We start from the raw sequence: 13,770 nt of genomic DNA on the forward strand, positions 1-13,770 counted from the left end.
CTTCACAGAGCAACCAGGGGAATTCCTGTGAACCTCTGAAACTCCTCTGGGATTCACTGGAATCTATTCTTAGAGTTTAGAGGAACGAGGGAACATGTAAAAAAAAATGTGAGAAGAACAGAGGAGGAGGCAGGGAAATCAATATACAGCCTCTTCGAGGAGAGCTGTGATATAAGCAGTAGCAGGTGCTCTGTTAATGCTGACAAAGACAAATGGCCAGCTAGCACAAGCTCACATGAGTTTGAAAGCTACACTCAGGAATAAAGGTACATCCCTTGGCAAAATGTTTTTGATTTAATGGTTAATTAGTTGATTGATTTTTACTGTTTGTGGTGGAAGTTTAATGTTTAGTGGTTGTGGTGGGTGAGCGACAACAACCAGGAGTATGTGTAACTAGCAGCTACTTTATCAGGGTAACTATCGCCCAAGTCCTCAGTGGCTCACACAGCTGCAACATCTGTATGGACTTAAGCTGCTTGCACATACATAGGGCAGCAGGGGAGTGAAAATGGGGATTTATTACTTTGAAAATGGAACTAACAGATTTAGATCCAGTCACATTTTGGATTAGCATTTGTCTAAAAATATATATACTGTAGGCTAATGTACACACATACATGTATAGGATATAATACTTTGGTTAATAGTGTAGAAACTACTGACATGTATTATTTGGTCTATAAACGTGATGCACGGTCATGCACTGTATAAATTCAACACTGAACTAAAGCAGTATTTGAATTCATGTTTCCTAATTACATGGGCCAAAGCGTAATGTGGCTCTGGAATGAAGGGTTTCATGTTTTCCTTGACTTTCTTTTCTGCTCTCCTGTTCATTGTTCTGACCATCTAAGCTCTGATCACTCCCTGCATAATAAACAGGGCTCTGGAAAAGACAAAAGGCAAACAGCAGCATCTTTTGGCTGCTCTTAACTTAATATGATCCAATAGCGGTACACAATTAGAGGCCTTACAGTCACGTTCTTACACAAACATACCATTTAACCTCTGTTAAGTTATGGAAGCACACTGAGCAAATGACCCCCTGTATCCCGAGAGCTCCCGGTGACTCTCACTCCACCTACTACACCTTTGGGAACTGATATAAGGCACATTACCATTCATCATAACACTGCAGTGCATTTCAGTGCCCAATTTTGGAACCAACGTTCAGATTAGGAGATTATGTGAAAACACACCAGGTGTCTGCTACTCTGCTAGTATATTTCCACCTTTAAAAAGATGTTTCAAAACAAAAATACACAGGAAAGAGGTTTTGACAGAAGAACATTTCTTGGAGGAAAATAATCCTCCTGGCTCAGTTTGTCAGACACAGAGAGGCAGATTATGACAGGTTTATACGTTTATAACAAGCTAATTGAGCTGAAAATCTTTTTTCTTACTAAAATAATAATCATGAAATCTCACTAATGGTGTAAATTACTATGCTAACGTGAATGGTTTTGCACAATTCAACAAGGTTTTTGTTTTGAATACTGTAAATAACATCTTCCCTCTTCTATGGTGCCAAGCCTCTAATAAAGCAGACACTGTAGGCTACTCACATTACTTTGATTTTTGTGTCATAGTGTTTTCTACTTTGTTTTATAATGAATTTTAGAATAATTCGATTTCAGTGGTGGCTCTTCTGCCTCACTCATATAGAAATATAAAATATTACATTTAATATAGATCTTTTTCATCCGCCGTGTAAGATGGACTCACAGGAGGAAAGACTGACTTCTCTTTGACAAGATGTGATGTTATCATCATTGTCAAAATCAGTGCCTGTCCTCAAAACGAGCGCTCTTTCTGTTAATACGAGAAAACTGAGGGTTTTTAAACATAAACTCCTCTGATTCAGGTAATGATTATGAAACCTGGAGTGTGCCACTAGAAAGTAAATATTTTGTCTTTATATTACTGCTTAATGAATATCAAAAATATATATAGCAATATTTTAAAAGAGTTCAACATTTTTGCCTTTGTTCTTATTTTTTTTAGTATTGCTTATCTGTCTTACTGAAAATGGTTAGTTGTCTACCTGTGATGAATGGACTGAGATGGAATTTAAATATTTTGTCTTTGTCCAGCCTAATTTTAGTTATATATAGTTTTCTCCAGCTCTGGAATGGAAAATAATGAATATTTTTTTCACCTACCAGCCAAATAAGGTAAGTTTTGTCTACACATTCAATTCAAAACATCCACCATAAATGATGCAGGATACACCCTCACACAGTGTACAGACATTATCATTATGAAACATCATCCTCGTGTCTAAAGTGATTCAGTTGGACATTAGGCTACAGTGGTGCAAAGACAGCGGCCAGTAGAATAGTCCCTAAAAATACTGTTATACTGCATAAAAATACCGTTTTTTCCCCTCGCTTTTAGAAAAATATATTTCAAAAATTAAACTGCAGATGTGAGCCTACAAAGGAATAATAATAAAAAAAGTTTTCTGCAAAAAATATTACAGGGGTTTTAAGAGAGACTGATACTGAAGTCTCCACAGGGCTGGGCATGGAGGAGTTTACAGTAATGCAGCAATGCAGTAGTTTCACAGCTCTTTGAATGAAGATGTCAAATACCTCCATGTGCAGATTGACATCAGCAGTGACAAACTGTGAACACTGGTGAGCTGTTGAACTTCTTGAAAGGATAGACAGCATCAGAACATTACCCTGTACCTTTTAGCTAAATACACCTGATCAATCTAACAATCATTACTCTGTCAACCTGTCTTCCTCTCGTGGACACCAGGGAACCTGATCATTAGGTTCTGAGGCTGGGCAAACTGGGACTTACCGGAAAGCTCAATACTCAGCACAGATACAGTAGCATCTTCAACTTTTTGACTGACAACTTTAACAACTTACACAACAGATGACTCCTTCCTTGCATGTTACTACATGCTGTACCTCTCACAAAACCCAAACTTAAGTGTCTATCTGCATTCATCACAGGAAGCTGTTATTCTGTAATGGCACCTGCTCCCTGAGCTGTTTGCTGTCCATCACACTTACGTAGTAAAGGACATTCAAGTAAATGTCATGAATTACTGACGAAATGGGACAAAAGCAGTTTTCAATTGGTCAGATGTGTTTATCTATAACAATATACATCCAAATGCCAAGAAGGGGGCAATAAAATCTCTATGCAGATAACTCTATGTTTCAGCCCTGTTTAAAACAAACCGTCCTCCATGTGTCCAATGACATGTGCAGACAGATTCTGATGCAGTCTATAGCTTGATTCATATGCTATATCTGTTGTAGTTTACTACCAAATCCCTTTTCAGTGTTGAATTTTGGCCAAATGTCTCTTAACTGGTGGTACACCATAAAATCATAGACTGAAAATTTAAATGATATGGAAAACCCATCACATCACACATCCTTGTCATCACAAGGACAGAATAGAGTGTGGATGGCTGCATAAACAAAACATTGAGGTTCATGCTATATTGGGACCTGTCCCAATATGTACATCACAATCAAGTTACCCCTGGCTAGATATTAGATATAGGGATATGTCCTGGAAGAGGACTTTTTAAAACATTGCCAGACACCTATTCTCTGCACTTTATCACAGCTATCACAAATAGGTCATCCATTAGACAGACTGGTGTGATGACTGTGTGGGACAACTCAACAGGAAATGCTGTTATACACTATAAGGTGTCTCTGGGCTGGCATGTGGGGCTCACTGCCATGTCATTTCATGATCTCAGTTTCCCATGAAATGTGGCAGTAGAGCTTTAATGGTGGAGCAGAACTTGTTGTTCTACTTGTGACTGCACCAAGAGAGATGACAGGTTTCATCTACAAAAACACCAGGATGTGTCAGGAAGAAACTCCAAGATCATATTTAACCCAGATATGAGATGAGCTTTTCCGAGCATGATTACTTAAATGACAATTCCCCATGGACGTGCATGAAGACACACTGGTTACCGCCTCCAGCAACTGAGATATATCACTATCTGGGTTGCCAGGTTCTCTACAGGAATTAAGCAGGAGATGCCGAAAGCAGATAAACATGCTGGAGGCCGGACTCAAAGTCTGGCTGTTCAGAGGAAGCAGTCCTGTTATGCCGACCAGGGAGACATCTGATGCTACATCTATACCTGGTCTGTTATTAGTATGGGAAGTTTGTTCGGAAAGTTCAGAGCCATGAATGACGAAGATGCAGTCACTGACACCATGACAGTTGATGTAAATCAACATACGACTAATGGTGGACAGTATCAGAGGGATTATCTGTGGGACAGTCAGGGATTTAGGTTTAAAACAGGTGGACAATGAGCCATTTGAGGAAACAAATGGGAGCTGTGTGTCACTGTGACCACCTCCACTGTTGGTTTCCTGGCAAGCTCATCTTACAGGGGTGGTGAGTGTTGTGTGGGATCCCGCTCGTAAAAACTTAATCACTGCAGGCTTAAATATCTATGTCCAACTATGGACAAACATGAGGTGCTGCACAGGCCTGTTTGGGAGAGACCAACTCTGCCCTGTAGACCACACATATGAAAGGTCAGAAACATTTAAATGTCATTCTCTGAGTCTCAAACATCATCACTGCCCACATTACCAATACCTGACTGTACACACATAATGAAAGAATTACAAAGGCATCCTCAACACCCAAGGTTATGCCGGTCCCAGCTGAATATATGCAAAGATGTCAAAGATGTCAAAGATGTGAGACACAGGATCTTTTAAAAGAATAATGCAAAAGGGACTCACAGGGGTCTGAACACACAAAAAGCCATGAATTGACTAAAACCTTTAGAAATGTGCGTACATTAAACATGAGGCTAATGTGCAGGAACACAAATTCTCATGTTGATTTCACTCTTGATACATCTGACTCATGCGTAAAAGATGGTGTACTCAACATTTTAGAGCGTACGCAACATTTGCACATGAGGCTCCTCCTGATTACAACAACAACTTACAGCTGGGAAGACGTTGTACACAAGCAACAAACTTCTATCAGTACCTCAGGTGGTAGCAGGTTCCAGTCTGATACATGGGTTCGGTTGACTGGTGATGCTAAATTGTTTGTGTGGGTGTATTCCAGGTGCTTTGCATTACCCTACATTACTAAAATAATTTAAATATATATACAGTATATAAAACAAATTGTACATCTCCATGTAACTTAGTTGGCCAGCACTTTTGCACCACTGCACTGTCTGATGTTTTTTTTCCAGATCATTTTAAACATGAAAGTGACTATTATATTATATTATATACTATTACAATTAATGTTTGTACACTGTACAAATGTAATCAGGGTATATCATGTACATGCACACACGCACGCACATACACACGCACAAAGGAAGCATATAAAATATAAAGTATTTAAGTAGTAAGGTTAATGGCTCTACAGCCACTTATTAGTGACAAACCAAGCGCATTGCGATCATTTTTGTGTCTTTTGAGTAGTTTTAAAAAGCTTTTAATGAGGAGGTTCAATCTGGACAGCATTCTCAGACACAAATATAGAAGGTCAGAGTCGTCACTCTTACTCAGCAAAATCACTTGAATCCAGGCAGCACTGTCTGTGGAGATTTGGTTTTAAGATCTGGATTTGTTTTCGGATGTAAATGTACATCTCAGGCCATAACAAATGTTTAGAATTTGTTTTCCTTGTTTGAAATTATTCTCACCACATGCAAACTTTTTTTTTTTTTTACTAAATTAAATTCATAAATTTGTCTTAGAGATCATTCAGTTGAAGTGGTTGCATTTAGTTGTTTATCTGTTGAGTAAATTATTGCCTCCACATGTACATATAGATTATTGATACATTTATGTTAGGATTTTAATGGGGTCTAGTTTGAGGGGACTTTTGAATGATGCCAACATTATATCTTTGCCATAATAGGAACATTTTGTTTTAATTTTCCATTTATTCATAGATCCAGATGACTACTGTAAAGTGGAGAGCCACATCTGGTTCATATAGATGCTGTTTTCTAGTCCCTCTTTTTCCACTTCTACCTGCTGCTGGCTTGTTCATTGTGTTTCAACCTATTGTTACTAACCCAGAAAAACCCTTTTCCCCTCTGCACTTGAGGTTTAAATCAGCCAATGAGGGCACTTTTCAGCCTCCAAGAAATGAAAAAGGAGTGTGTAAGAATGTGCACTCATCATTGCACTCTATGAAAACACGCCACAACACCCGCTGACCTTCTTGCTGGAAGTTGGAGGAACTTCTTTAGTGGTGTATGGAGAAAGGTGTGTGGGGGGAGAGTGACAAGAGGTTGGTCAGACCATGCTGTGAATTGTGACTCCATTTCCCAGGGAGCTTTGAGACAACTCAAAAAGCCACTAGCTGCTTAGCCAATGGCATGGAGCTGAGGCGATTTGGCCAGAGGTCACAGGAGCTGATTGGCTGGTTTGTGGAATCATGGTGAATGCAGGGGTGCAGGTGTTTGTTGATCGGATGACTCTGGTGCACAGGAGGATTGTGGGTAGATGGATATGTCAGAGAGCTGAGCCCCACCCCTTCTTGATTGTGATGCCTGTCATAGGGAAAACGGTGATGTGTGAAAGTGGATCAAACCCTGATGTCTTCCATTCTTGACTTTTTACAACATGATAACCTGACTGAATTGAGCCCTCCTAGAAAACCTCAGAGTATCTGCATGGAAGCACATTACCAGGTGCTATGTAGGGACAACTCTTCCTGATGTAACTTACCTTTTAACAGTGTAGCTACCGTATTATCCAAAGGTATTCCTGGTATGGATTTTACAAACAAATGTGTGAGGGCTTACCCCTGAAGACTAAAGATGTTAATTTGCTTCAATGGTTTATTTTACCCATAACCATGTACAAATAAACAAAACCTTTACAGCTTTGTATGGTCAAACATTTAGCATTCATTGGTCCATAAGCACTCCTCACGGCGACATGAAAACACTGTTATGAGACGCCGACATTGATTCCTAGCATCGGCGTCTCAACGTTGCACTGACGTCACAAATGTACCATCCATTCTAACAGTTTCATTGCAAATCAAAATAGTCACATGCAATGATTGAAAAAAATTACATTACCTCATGTCACATAGAAAGTAAGCGAAAAGATCCATCATAGAAATAAGTACTCTTCAGAGATTTGTCTCTCTCTTTTTTTTTTTTTTTTAAGTCCTAGACATTCTTTCAACAGCGTTGTTGGTCTCATTTGGGTTGTAAACATTAGTTACAGTGCCTAGCTTCATTCACCTGGCTGGCTGTGTAGCGTCTCTCAAGAGAATTGGTCAATCAATACTATCAATCAACTGATCGAGAGGAATTGGTCAGCAGTCAATCAATTGTTCGAGGAATTTATCATGGAAGGACATGATCGTCTTTGGGCTCAGTTAGGGGCAACAGGACACCAGTGAGAGACCGGAGAACAGACTGAACAGTAGATCTATATAAGACACCCTGAGAATCACAACTACGTCTCTTTCATCTGTCATCACTTCTTCCTATCCTCGCTCTTCCTCTATCTCTCCTTCTATGGAACGATCATAGTCAGGCGGGCTTGGCCTCGGCGATTGAGGAAGATGGTTGGTTGGTTGGTTTGTTGTGGCGGAAGCCGGTTGCCGTGCAACTGGCTCCTCAGTGGTTGGCATGGAGACAGGTTAAAGGTGGATTCTGACCTGGTAAGGTAGGTATGCAGCACGTACAGTAGTATGAACAATAGAATGTAATATGCAGCTCTGGGGGAAAATACCTGAATTTAAAATGGTTTCAAATGGTGCTAGGGAAATAAACGGGACAAGTGCACCTGGTGCAGATTAAAGGGTCAGTTCATCCAAATTACAAAATATGTAATGACTTAACTTGTGGTATTTGGTTATGCAGATCTGATTTCTATCACCATCCCTCCGAAATGGGGTCTGGTTTTTGGTGCACAAAGCTATCATTGGGGCTACTTTATGCAGGAAAAATAGCCCCAATAAAAACTGTTCTCAGTGTTTGCCCAGAGCAACAGGAATGCAGATTTGTCAAAACCTGGACACCCAAACACTTCCATTACTACTTTGTTAGGGTGAGCTGACTCTTTAAAATCAAACAACTTGAGGTATACTTGTTTTCTTTTCTTTCTTTTTTTCGTTGAACAACTTAAGGAGCGCTTTGTTTCTTTTGTAAAAAATTGAATTATCTTAAAGGTAAAAAGCACAACATAGCGATAAAACAAAACCAAGCGCACCTCAAGTCTGAACACTTGAACATTCAAGATGAGCATTTAACCCCAGATCTGTAAGTATGTAACAGTAGATTGTGACAGTAGTATGTTATCAATGGAGAACATCACATGGGGCTGACGTGGTGTGCAGCAAAGGATGGCGCAGGGGAAGGCGGTAGTGGTGGACAGTGATTGGTTGATTTGGTTGGTCAGGTGACTGAAGGGGTTATGGACAATCGAGTTGAGTCAGATCACATGATGAGGGTTTGCAGCTATAACGTCAGGAGGTTCCATCAGGAGGTATGGAAGCCTGACAGGTTTTAGCTTTTGGTGGACACTGGACAGAACACCCACCCCGAACCCCACCCTTACAGAGCCAACAAACGCACACACACACACACACACACACACACACACACACACACACACATGCAAACACACACACACACACACACACACACACACACACACGGCAACAGACATCCATCTAGACACAAGTCAAGACAGACAGGGACACACATACATTTAACATATTTTGCATAGACACACAAATGTTAACTTACACTCATGCATACATTCATGACAAACAAACACTTGTACCTATATTTAAAACAAAAACACATTCTGTACACACACCTGCACTCACACGAACAGACACTCGTTCCCACCCCCAGACTTGCGATGTGTTACTGTGATGATGCAGAGTGTGGTGGAAGGTGAAGAATAAGACAACGGAAGACAGGTGATGCTAAAATGAACATTTATAATGACTGCTGTTGCTGTCGCAAAATAAGAATCCTTAAAAAAAGACCTCATATATATTAGCACTAGATTGCCCACTTCACTGGTAATCCACAAGTCAAGAAACACAACTCACTAGGTTTTTTTTTCTCTTTACAAACACAATGCTACAATTACATTAAATATTCAGTACTCTTTAAGTCAGTTAATGAATGTTGTTAAAAGCAACCACTAAAATACTAAAAATAAAAACAAAACAATAATAATATCAATTCACCTTTTTCCAGTCGTTCCCTTTTTCTTGTTGCGTTGTTATTTATTAATAGTATAATAATAATAATAGTCTGAGAAATAAATAGCTCATGTGGTGTTCTCAGGGCGATGGGGCAGGCAGCATAAATCAAGAGTGGAGCTCAGAGCAATGCGATGAAATGGTGGAGTCTAATCTCACGCAGTCACTTTAATACTTTCAAAATGTCTCTGATATCGAGGCGATGTATGGAGATATGCACACGTTTGGTTCTGCAGGCAGCAGGATGGTTGAGTGGCACCTGCAGAGGTTAATTATCTCTAAACTATCATTCTATGTTATGTAAACTAGGACTGTATTGCACAAAGGTTAGCAGCTCAGCTTCCTCATTTTGTAGCCCAGGAGGAGCTTATTCATTTATTTATTTTATTTTCTCATTTTGTCAAATTCTCTTCCACACCTCCCTGGGTTTCTCTCCAACCTGGAGGAGCCGAGTCGAGCCGTTTTCCACGATGATATGTCTCTAACACGACCAAGCATTTTCAATAACTATGGCTTGATGATAAAAGATACTAGTGCCACTACAACTCACTGTTAGGAAAACATCAACAAATGTACAAAAACAAGCCTACGTTGAGAATGGCTCGGACTACTTCCCAAGGTTAGTATTATTATTCGATGAGCACAGTTATCTAAAGAGTTTGCTAGCCAACATGGAAGCTAAACAGCGAATACAGTAGGTAAATCAACACTAATAACAACAGCACAGGTTAACACAGTAGAACTAGCATAGCCAATTATACAGGCAGACCTAACTAGGATACAGAGGATGAAAAGTGTCATGAACGTCTACCGTGTCCACTAGTTCCTCTTTATGCTGCCGGCCCCTTTCTGCTCAACACTTCTCTCTTTACAGCTCAGCAAAAATCTGACAAAAATATTTACAATGAGAGAGAAAGAAAATGAAATTGTGGAGAAACAGTTGTTTAGTGTTTTTTTTCTTTTTTTTTTGTTTGTCTGCATTTCTTTTTTTTAATGTTTTTTTTTCTTCCTTTCATATGTTGTTTTTTTGTTCTTTTTTTTTTTTACTTATATGTCAGAGAATTGTCCCCAATAATGAGCAACAAACAAACAAACAAAAAAATCCAATCATATCAGCTAGCATTGCACAGTCTCAGAGAGGTTTTGGGGATGGAATGGAGAGTTATCGTCCAAACAGTTGGATGAACACAGAAGGGGGGTAGGAGGAGGAAGAAGGTCAATAAAGTTCATGAGGGGGTGAAAGTTCAAAAAGTTCAAGAAGACAGAGGATGGCTGCGCAGCTGACGGTGCGTAAACACTCCCCACACCACCGCACGGGGGCGGTGCATGTGTCGGCGTGCGTGGTTTGGATGTTAAACGACAACAAAAAAAATCATCATTAGAAAATGGAGTTTTTGAATCTTTCCCATCGAGAAAAATCAAATGGAGCGAGAGCGAGAGGGGGAGGAAGGGAGGGAGGGGTAGGGTAGAGAGATCGAGAGATAGATAGAGAAAGAGTGAGAGAGAGAAAGGGTGGGGGTGGGAGGGGTAGAAAGAGGGGGAGACGAGGAGAGTGAAAGGTGCCCCCAACACTATGGCACACAATCAATGAAGTCCCACAGGCTGAAGAGATGACAGAATTAGGAAAGCAGCTGGCATGAGCGGTAGGGCTTTTTTAGGTAGGTTGAGAGGCAGGACAGTAGGTAGGTAGCCAACCTGCAGAGGGGTTAATCCTTGTCGGGTTTAGCTCTGTGGGGGGTGGTGAGGAGGAGGAGGAGGAGGAGGAGGAGGAGGTGGTGGTGGTGGGGGGCAAGGTGCTGTTCAGTTGAGGCGTCATGAGCGACATCATGTTATGAGGGCGGAGCATGCTGGCTTCATGGGTGCTTCCAGGATGGATGTCCGACACACAAGAACAACTCAAAGAAACGCTTGGAATGGTAGTTGTTGTTGTTCTTTTTTTGTTTTTTTGTTTTTTTTCCTCTCTGTTCTATTTTGGCACTCAAGACAAGAGACTTGTGGGAGGCGGAGGAGGAAAGTGTGTGAATGTTTGGGCGAGGAGGAGAGGTGGGCAGTGAAAGTGCAAAAAAGAGGGCAAGGAAATGTGTGTGTGTGTGTGTGTGTGTGTGTGTAGGTGTAGGTGTAAGTGTGTGTGTGCATGTCAGTGTGTGTAGGTGTGTGTGTGTGTGTGTGTGGGAGGGGTAAACAGGCTACACACAGAAATGGCATTTTGTTAAAACTGGTCTAGGTTAGACAGAGCATACAGTACAAATCAAAACCAGGAAAAAAAAATCAACAGAGAACGAGAAGAAGGAACAGAAAAACAGTGATAAGACAAATGCAGTCTACAGTTGCTGGTGCTTCAATGGGGCCCTATTTGGGGGAGGAAGGGGGGTGGAAAAAGGGGAGAGCTGGGTCCCATAATATGTCTTAGAGGGTGTGTGAAGAGGTGGGAGGGGTCAGTGGTGGCGGGTGTGGGTGAGAGTGGGTTTGAGCTTGTGTAGGTGGATGGGGGCGGTGGAGGGGAGAGGCAGAAAACAAGATCTGAGGACTTATGTCGAGGTGCCACACACCCACTGAGAAGCAATGAGGTCACCTTGCGAGCAGGTGAGAGTTAAGTTTGCATTCCTCTACGCATCACAATAATAATAATAATAATAAAAAACAAAAACAAGAAAGAAAACAACATGACTAGCCGGCTACGTTGCAACACAGACACCACGAGCACAGAGCTGGCCTAAAGCAGACAGACTCAGAGAGAGGGGAGAGAGAGGAAGAGAGAGAGAGGAGCATGCACATCGAAATACACTGCTGAATAATCACCTATGTTAAGGCTACACATCTACAGTAGTCTGGCACACTGACCCCCACCTCAGCTCGGCCTGCCATGCACAGTAACAGCAGAGGCTTTAGTGCAAACATGTCGCTTAGAGCAATCATGGAAATTTTTTGTAGAAACTTTTGGAGGAAGTGGGCCATTTCCCATGACAACATGTGTCTGGATACAAAACATGACCACACTGACAAAATCATCTGGTTTCTGGTTGCATAAGAATGGGAGCGGTGGGTGGACTTTGGCAATTTGTTCTTTTTTCTTCTTTTTTTTTCTTTTAGCATTAAAGCCAATGGAGTATCTAATTGAACTAAACTGGGAAAAACAGGGAGAAAGAGAGAGAGAGAGCGGTGGGATCAGTATTCAAAACATTACCTCTTTGAAAACACACTGGTGATGTTCAGTGTTGTTTCTCTCCCTTAGATCAGTGCTTTGGGTTGCATATTAAGGGAGTGAAAACACAAGCTGTCCCAAATCTGAGGCACTCAGGGAGACCGAGAGCGCAGCAGGCAGACTCTATGTGTATGTGTGTGTGTGTTTCTGTGATTTGCAGGTGAGGGAGGGGCGTTTTCACCTCTCTTTCTCCCACACTGTCTCCCTTTATGAATCTCTCCATGCTCCATGTCATATTTGAGGTCAGTAAGGTGCATATCAATGACAAGACAAGCCAGAACTCAGAGGGTGGGGGTGGAGGGTGGGGTATGGGGGCGGGGGTAAAAGGACAGACAACAGAGTAATACTGAGAGCTCGACACAGCGCGTTAGGGGTTAGTAGTGTTAGAATACAAAAACACAGGGAAAAACACACATAAGCCTCTACTGCACGTCAATGGTCAGAGGAGTGATATGCAAACTTATGTAGAGGTGAGTACATTCATGGACAATCTCAGTCTTTATTTGAAAGTAAATCCTGATTTTTTTTTTCCTTTCTGTAATTAGGTAGCAACTGAGAATGTTTTTAGTACAAGCTCGCTCAGCAAGTAGCAAAATAGTCTTAGGTTTGTTCGAGAGTTTTGTTCATTTTCCCTCTGAGGAAGGTTAGACAACGTGACGACAAAATATCCATTGTGTTGTTACATTAAAATCAAACATTTTGTCCACCTGCCGCCTGTGGACCAGGACTCATCGTGATTGCTTCGAAAAACAACTAACACCTGAATGCGTGTAAAACAATATCAAAATGCTCTACCCTTTTCGGCATGCAAAGATTTGTCTCCGAAAATGAACGACACACACTGCCTAATTTTTTTTTTTGTTGCTTCTTTTTTGTTTCTTTGATTTTTTTTCTCCTTTTTTTGTGTCAGCGCTTCACTTTAATATCATGCAATATAGACGTGCAAAAAAGATAACATCTATTTCCACAAAATACATTTTCATTGTAACTATAAAAGGCTGTATTTAAGAATGCTATCTAGTCACATCTTTTTAGCATTATTATGCTAACCTACCGCTATGTTGATTTGTCTAGCCCCAGAGACATAGTGCTGTTGCATTCTGGGAGTGGTCACTCCCAGAGGACTGGCTAACACCTGACTAATATGGTGGTTCCCACCTCTTGTGGCAGGAACAGAGAGGGCTTCAACAAACTGCTATACTTTTTTCTGTTAGTCTATCTAGTTCTTAAAAACTGTCACTGGGACGACTCCCTTCCTATGTAAATTATAAATATGGTTCATTTGGCACTTTTCACATTTTCTTAATATAAAAGTATGTCTCCTCTTATCTAATGTG

This window comes from Trachurus trachurus, assembly GCF_905171665.1.
Source record: "Trachurus trachurus genome assembly, chromosome: 13".
Lineage (NCBI taxonomy): Eukaryota > Metazoa > Chordata > Actinopteri > Carangiformes > Carangidae > Trachurus > Trachurus trachurus.